An 8,250-nucleotide genomic window follows, 5' to 3' on the forward strand; every position below is an offset into this window, starting at 1 on the left:
ATTGTAAAATTGATATGTTGGTCATCTGCTGCCACATAAGATTCAAATGTTGCAATAATCTGTATAGATGTATCAACATATGATATATCTGTTGCCACATAAGATGGATATGTTGCGCAACAGTAGGTACAATATGTGGCAACATAATGTTAATTTATCGCAACAGACTTTCCATCGGTTGCAACATACTGCTATTATTATTTTACAATGAATTGTAAAATCTCAATATTTTTTTATTTAACTTGTAGATGAAATGATACAAGAAGCTTCATCCATATCAACAACTCAATCTTCTAACATGAAATGCTCTTTTTGTCTATGTAAAGAATGTGAGCAGCAACATGATCATTTTATTAGTTGTGTTAAAAAACTCACTGATATTTCTAAGGAAATGTCTCATAATATTGACGTGCAAAGATCCAAGAAGACTTCACAGCCTTTGAAATGTAGGAGGTTGAAAAATCTATTTCTCAAACACTTTCTATGATTATTGAGAAGAAAGAAAAGCAGAAGAAGGCAAAGGAGGAGAAGGAGAAGGAAAAGGAGAAGAATGCAAAGGAGGAGAAGGAGAAGAAGGAAAAGGAGGAGAAGGAGAGGGAGAAGAAGGCAAATGAAGAGAAGGAGAAGAAGACAAAACAGGAGAAGGAGAATAAGGCAAAATAGGAGAAGGAGAAGAAGAAGGAGAAGAAGAAGATTGCAAATGAGATGGAGATGGAGTAGCAGAAGGATAAGGAGAAGGAGAAGGAGAAGTAGAACGAAAAAGCAAAAGCGAAAAAGAAAGAGAAGAAAGTCGAAGTTTTCAGTTGTGATGTGAAGCGACAATATCCATTTGAAGGTTTTAACATTGACGGTGAGGGTCCAACGAAACTAATGTCATCCTTCTCGAATGGATAAAAGAGGGTCTTTACAAGCATCATGCAAAAAAGTAAGTAAAGTAAAGCAAGTAAAGCCGTTCAACTATTATTAGACTTTCTTCTTGTTGTCCAATATATAATGATTTATAATGATTACACAACTGCAGAGGAAACAATGAGGATCACTACTTAGCCAATTGCTCAAAACTTGAATTTGACGAACTTGATTTAGTAGTTGCATTTCCAATGAATAAGGACTGGTTTTACTTAATGTATCAATCCAATAGGTGCTGGAATGATGAGGTAAATTCATGCTCACTTTTATATGTACTGTTTAATACATGAATATATACAATTAAATTGATACACTTGTTTGATGCATGTGTGCAGTATGTGGATGTCATATTTTACTATTTGCATAAGAAGTCGAAGCAAAAGATTCAGTCTGAATATCACTATACCATCACTAGTGGTTTTTTCAAAACATACATTGACAATTTTAGTGAATATGAGGATAAAATCATTGACATAATGAAAGGGTATGCTATACCTTATGGAATGTCTTGGCACTTGATGGATGATGTTTATGTCCCTGTAAATAGTAATAGGGAATTCCATTGAGTCTTGACAGTCGTTGCATTAAAGGAACGGTGAATAAAAGTGTATGATTCCATGTCCTAAAATATGTCTAATAGAAAACTATCCTCCGAGATTGAAAATATGGCTACAATATTGCCAAAGTACCTTGAGTTGAGTGGATTTTTTTAGCAAAATGAGCAAACCAACTGGTCAGTTCTTAAATGTTACCAAGGAAAGAAAAAATCTCACCCATTTGAAGTCAGTCATGTTACTGGTATTGCCCAACAAGAAGCAAGTAGTCTGTAAGTATCACAAAATTATTTTGTCTTACGAATATCGAAATTTGATGTTATTATATTTTCTTATTGATGATATACCATGCAGAGATTGTGGAATTTATGTTGTTGCATACGCTGAGTATTTGATTGATGGATTACAAGTACCATCATGTGGAATTAACGTGACACCCTTCGCTTGAGATATGCTTCACTCCTATGGAATTTTGGGATTGTAAAGGCTCAAAATGGTTACGTTAGTAAATATGAAGACCCACAGATGCGTAGAACCAAAAAAAATCTAAGATCGATGAAAATGTTGAGTTTACAACCATTGATTAGATAGGTGGTTACGTATATCATATCATTGTGAATTACCTTTTTGTTGATAAGTTGTATAAAACAATTGGTGAAGTGTTAATTAAAATATAATTTCGGTAATAATAAACACGACAAAATTATATGTCGCAACAGTTTGTATATATGTAGCAACATATAGTATATCTGTAGCAACAGATAGTATATATGTTGTGACAGATAGTATATCAGTAGCAACAAAAAGTATATATGTAGCAACAGTTCGTATATATGTAGCAACAGATAGTATATATGTTGCGACAGATAGTGTATCTGTAGCTAGAGATAGTATATATGTAGCAATAGTTCGTCTAAATGTAGCAACAGATAGTATATATGTAGCAACATATGTCCACAATTTGAATTGTCAAAATAAAAAAAAATAAATGGCTTTATTTTAATTTTCCCTCTCTCCTCTCTCCTCTCTTCTATAAATGTCGTTTCGTATTCCACGAGATTTATTTATTTATACTAATTTCTCTTCTATATATGTAAATTCTGTAGTAATAAACACGAAAAAATCATATGTTGCACCAGTTAGTATATATGTAGCAACAGATATTATATATGTAGCAACATATGTCACAGTTTGAATTGTCAAAATTAAATTAAAAAAAATTGAACAGTTTTAATTTTAATTTTCCCTCTCTCCTCTCTCCTCTCTCCTCTCTCTTCTATATATGTCGTTTCATATTTCACAAAATTTATTTATTTCTTCTCTACTGCCAACTTCTCCTTCTTCTCTTCGATTCTCTTAGTCATTCCTTCAAAGATCATCTTCTACAGCAAGGCGGTGTTGTCCTCATAATTTCTACTTTATCATTGATATATATCTTCTCAGGTAAGGTAACATTTAATTAGGGTTTGAAATGCATGTGCTTATCTTCTTATTGCCCTGTTTTGACTTGTGGTTGTAGAATATGTGTGTGTGGCTTTCAAATATTTTATTTTTGTGGTTGCAGATACAAATATAATGACTCTTGTCAAAAGAAAACTTGATATTAATACATCTGACCAAACAAAGATCCAGAAAAGGGCTAGGTCTAAAATTCATAGGAAGAGGAATGAAACTACTACAATTATAGAAAAACTTGCAACTGAAGCGGTTTCTTCTTCTCAAGCAGAAGTAGAATTTAGTCAAAAAGAATATGAGCAAAGACAAGTAATGGAGGAAGAAGATGGAAACAAGAAGTTAAGGAACAAGGGAAGATAAATAAAGTTCATCAAGAACAAGGGGAAAATACAGAAGTAGTAGTTGTGGCACAACAAGAAAAAATAAATAAAGTTCATGAAGAAGAACAAGAACTTCATGAAGAGTTCAATGCTAATGGTGATGATGGGATTAAAATCATCAATGTAGACACTTTCCCTGTGCATCTGCAGTCTGATACTAAGGGTGACAGCATCATTAGGTCAGTCCTGGGAAGACCTTTCGTCAAATTCAGAGATATCCTCAAGAGAAATCAATTGGAAGATTTTTTCAGAAATAGCTGTTTTGGTCATTTTCTTGATTTAACCATTGATCCACTTCCACGTTTTCAAATGACCATCGTGTATGAACTTTTGAAAAGAAGGTTCATTTTTGAAAATCCCAATAAGAAGGATGAGATTCTAATTAATTATTGTGACATGCCAGTTTTGTTTGGCATAACAGAGTTTGCCATAGTTACAGGGCTAAAATGTCATCCTCCTGTTGAGCCCATCCCTGAATGCATTGTTATAATAGAACCATGACGAAAGAAAATAGTTAAAGAAGTAGCAGAAGCAGGACAACAGTCACTGCCAACTGAGGAGCAGGACTTGATGTCCCTTGTTTGTTAAAGCTTTAAAAATTCTTACTTATTAAGTTTGTTGGAACGGGAGGATAAAGCAACGAAGCACAAGGAGTCATTGTGCTTACTTTGGTTTACACATAATATTCTTTTACCGAAGGATCCGGGCAACAACATACTTTTAAAGTATGTCAATTTCTGTCAGGATATTGAAGCTTTCAAGAACTACCCGTGGGGTCATGAGATCTTTCATCTTACTATCGACTACATGTTGAGGCCTTTAGGAGAAAAGACCAGCAACTTGTTTGGTTTTCCATGGGCTTTCATGGTAAAACTGAATGTTTTTAATCTTTTTATATTATATTAAGTAATAATTCAACATTTGATTATTGACAGGTTTTCCTTTTTTACAGGCCTAGGCATTTGAAGTCATTCCTTATTTGACCCACCAAGTAATTGCAGCAGAAGAGAGATCATCCCAAAGGATGATGAGATGGTTCATGGCAAGAACAAAACTACCAAAAATAGCATATTCCAGATCTTTTTAACCCTCCTTTTGATGTAGTAAGTTATTATTAGTATATTACAAGCATATGTTGCTACATTTGTGTCAGATGTTGCTACAGATAATTCATCTGTTGCTACAGATGAATTGTCTGTCGCAACATGTCTCACAAATGTTGCTACTGATGAATCATGTGTTGCGACATGTGCCACAAATGTTGCTACAGATGATTCATATGTAGCAACATTTGTGACACATGTCGCAACAGACAATTCATTTGTAGCAACATTTGTAGCAACATTTGTGACACATGTTGCGACAGACGAGTCGTGTGTTGCGACATGTTACACATCTTTCTAAAGATAATTCATCTGTAGCAAAATTTGTGACACATGTCGCAACAGACAATTCATCTGTAGCAACATCTATGACACATGTCGCAAAAAATGATTCGTCTATAGCAACATTTGTGTCACATGTTGCTACAGACGATTTATGTGTTGCAACATGTGACACATGTTGCTACAGATGATTCATCTGTAGCAACAAAAAAATCTTACTGATGACTCATTTTTACTATTTTAGGTTGTCCACCCATGGATTACCCCAATAGAAGAGGAATTTCAAACGCCATATCTAATAACTCTAGGTTTGGTTGAAACCATTTTTGATCCTGTTGTGGATAGACTTAAAATGGTGTTGGCTTGAGCAACAACCATCAAAAGAGAGAGTTCCTAATGAAGTCAGTAATGAATTAGTTGTTTTTTATGCTGATGATGGTGTTGATGTTGATGATGGAGCTGGTGTTGGTGCTGCTGCTGCTTGTGTTGGTGCTGCTGCAGGGCAACAAGAAGGGGCTACCTCTTGTAGACAATATTATGGCTTTCTCTGTGAGAAGTGTGAGAAACATGATGAAGATTCTATCATGTATCTACAAAAATTGAGTGAAGCTATCAATGAATTTAAAAACAAGAGGTGTGTGAAGGGCATTGTATCAAAGAATGTGCGGCATGCGTGTACTCCTAAGGCCAAGCGGAGAAATCATTTGCCAAGGCAATGCAAAATTTGAAGAGGAAGATATTTGGAGAAATTCCAAGGGCCGTAAAGGAGGAAGAGGTGACGGACTATAAAAAGTTGAGTATATATAGGCGTCCCTCTGTAGCTGAAAAAGAAGCAGTAATTAAGGTGATCGGTGCAAAGGATATTCGAATGGAATACGACATGCATGGTTTTACCGGTCAAGATTTCAGGAACATGACAAGCCTAACAGTTTGGTGGGAAGACTTGGTAATCCTACTTTTTATATTATTAGTTATTTCTTATGTCTTTTCAATGAATACTCTTCCAAACTATTTAATTTTATTTTTTATTTCAGTATATTGACGAAATCCTTAACCTCATGCGTCAGATGCATTGGAATACCCGGACTACTCTGATCCCAGAGATAGAATCCTGGATCTCAATTTCTGTATGAACTTCCTAAATAGATATAGCCAAATGAGCGATGAGGAAACAATGTCAGGTGGTAAAAGCATGAGTCAGTTACTAGATGACTTTGTATTTTATGATGATATGATTGACTATGTCTGGGGTATTAGGCCAACTCCTTGAGGGATTGGACTGATGCAAAAAGGATTTTGACAGTCATGAATATTTCGGGTAATCATTTCGTGACTGTCGAGATTCTCTTGCACGAGGGATTGATCAATGTTTATGATTGCAACCTGGTGGTTATGGAAAATGACAAGTTTTTCACACTCATACAACCTGTCTTCGAGTTGCTGCGTAAATTGCTGAAATAGAGTGGAATAATGAATCATTTGCAAGAGAAGTTCCTCACTCAACAATGGGAATTTAACGGTCGAATAGAACCTATGCTACAAAATGCAAGTAGAGCAGCTTATGGGTCATATTCCATTGCATTCGTTGAGCACTTGATTAGTCGGACAAAATTGCATCCACCCAGTTCACTGTTATGTGACAATCTAATTGAACGAATGCATTATATTTTGGCTAATAGGATAATATCTCAGTGCTTAAAGCCTTGACATTATGTTTGTAATTAAAGACAATGTCTAATTTATCAAATATGTTATATTATTTTATCTTAAAGACAATGTAATTAAAGACGATGTTTATTTTATCAATTTGTCTATCACAACATTTGGCATATGTCGCCAGAGATGATTCGCCTGTAGCAACATTTGAGTCAGATGTTTCTACAGATGATTATGTGTAGCAATATTTGTTGCATATGTTGCTACAGATGATTTTATCTAGCAACATTTGAGTCAGATGTTGCTATAGCTGATGCGTATATCTCAACATTCGTCCATCACAACATGTGGCATATGTTGCTACAAACGAATCAACTGTAGCAACATTTGAGTCATATGTTGGTATAGGTGATAATATGTAGCAACATTTGAGTCCTATGTTGGTATAAGTGATTATATGTAGCAACATTTGAGTCCTATGTTAGTATAAGTGATTATATGTAGCAACATTTGAGTCATATGTTTGTATAAGTGATAATATGTAGCAACATTTGAGTCAGATGTTGCTAGAGATGATTATATGTAGCAACATTTCAGTCATATGTTTCTACAGCTGACAAGTATATCGCAACATTCGTCCGTCACAACATGTGGCATATGTTGCTACAGACGAATCAATTGTAGCAAAATTTGAGTCAGATGCTGGTATAGGTGATTATATATAGCAACATTTGATTCAAATGTTTCTACAGATTATTATATATAGAAACATCTAAGTCATATGTTGCTACAGCTGATGCGTATATCGCAACATTCGTCCGTCACAACATGTGACATATGTTGCTACATGCAAATCTATTTACGCAACATTTGAGTTAGATAATTGTATAGGTGATTATATGTAGCAACATTTGAGTCAGATGTTGCTACAGATGATTATATGTAGCAATATCTGAGTCATATGTTGCTACAGCTGATGCGTATGTCAAAATATTCGTCCGTCACAACATGTGAGACATGCTGCTACAGACGAATCAGCTGTAGCAACATTTGAGTCAGATGTGTGTATAGGTGATTATATGTAGCAACATTTGAGTCAGATGTTGATACAAATGATTATATGTAGCAACATCTAAGCCATATGGTGCTACAGCTGATGCGTATATCGCAACATTCGTCCGTCACAACATGTGGCATATGTTGCTACAAACGAATCAGCTGTAGAACATTTGAGTCAGATGTTGGTATAGGTGATTATATGTAGAAACATTTGAGTCAGATATTGCTACATATGTATATATGTAGCAACATCTTCGTCATATGTTGCTACAGCTAATGCATATATTGCAACATTCGTCCGTCACAAGATGTGGCATATGTCGCTATAGACGAATCAGCTGTAGCAACATTTGAGTCATATGTTGCTACAGCTGATGCGTATATCGCAACATTCGTCCATCACAACATGTGGCATATGTTGCTACAGACGAATCAGCTGTAGCAATATTTGAGTCATATGTTTGTATAGGTGATTATATGTATTTGAGTCAGATGTTGCTACAAATTATTATATGTAGCAACATCTGAGTCATATGATGCTACAGCTGAAGCGTATATCGCAACATTCATTTGTCACGACTACGTAATAATTTGTTTTTTGATGAGGAGTGTAAAACTACGTCTATTTAATTCCACAACTATGATAATTGTATTGGTTATACACAACTACATAATAATTTTGTATCCTCTATAAAGTTCTTCTTGGTAATGCTTTAAAATAGAAGAAAAAAACAAAGAACACCAACATTAGCTTCCAGATGCTACAACATTTGGTCTTTTTCTTCTCCTTCATCCCACATTTTGTACTTCTTTTGATATGACTTTCATCAACTGTGTCCGACTCCATAATTT

The 8,250-nt window shown here is 34.8% G+C and overlaps 1 pseudogene; it reads left to right on the forward strand.

The window, feature by feature from the left end:
* The first annotated feature begins 483 nt into the window (after positions 1-483).
* On the forward strand, positions 484-1,199 carry LOC114076114 (annotated as a pseudogene).
* The last annotated feature ends 7,051 nt before the right edge of the window (positions 1,200-8,250 follow it).

This window comes from Solanum pennellii, chromosome 2 (genome assembly GCF_001406875.1).
Source record: "Solanum pennellii chromosome 2, SPENNV200".
Lineage (NCBI taxonomy): Eukaryota > Viridiplantae > Streptophyta > Magnoliopsida > Solanales > Solanaceae > Solanum > Solanum pennellii.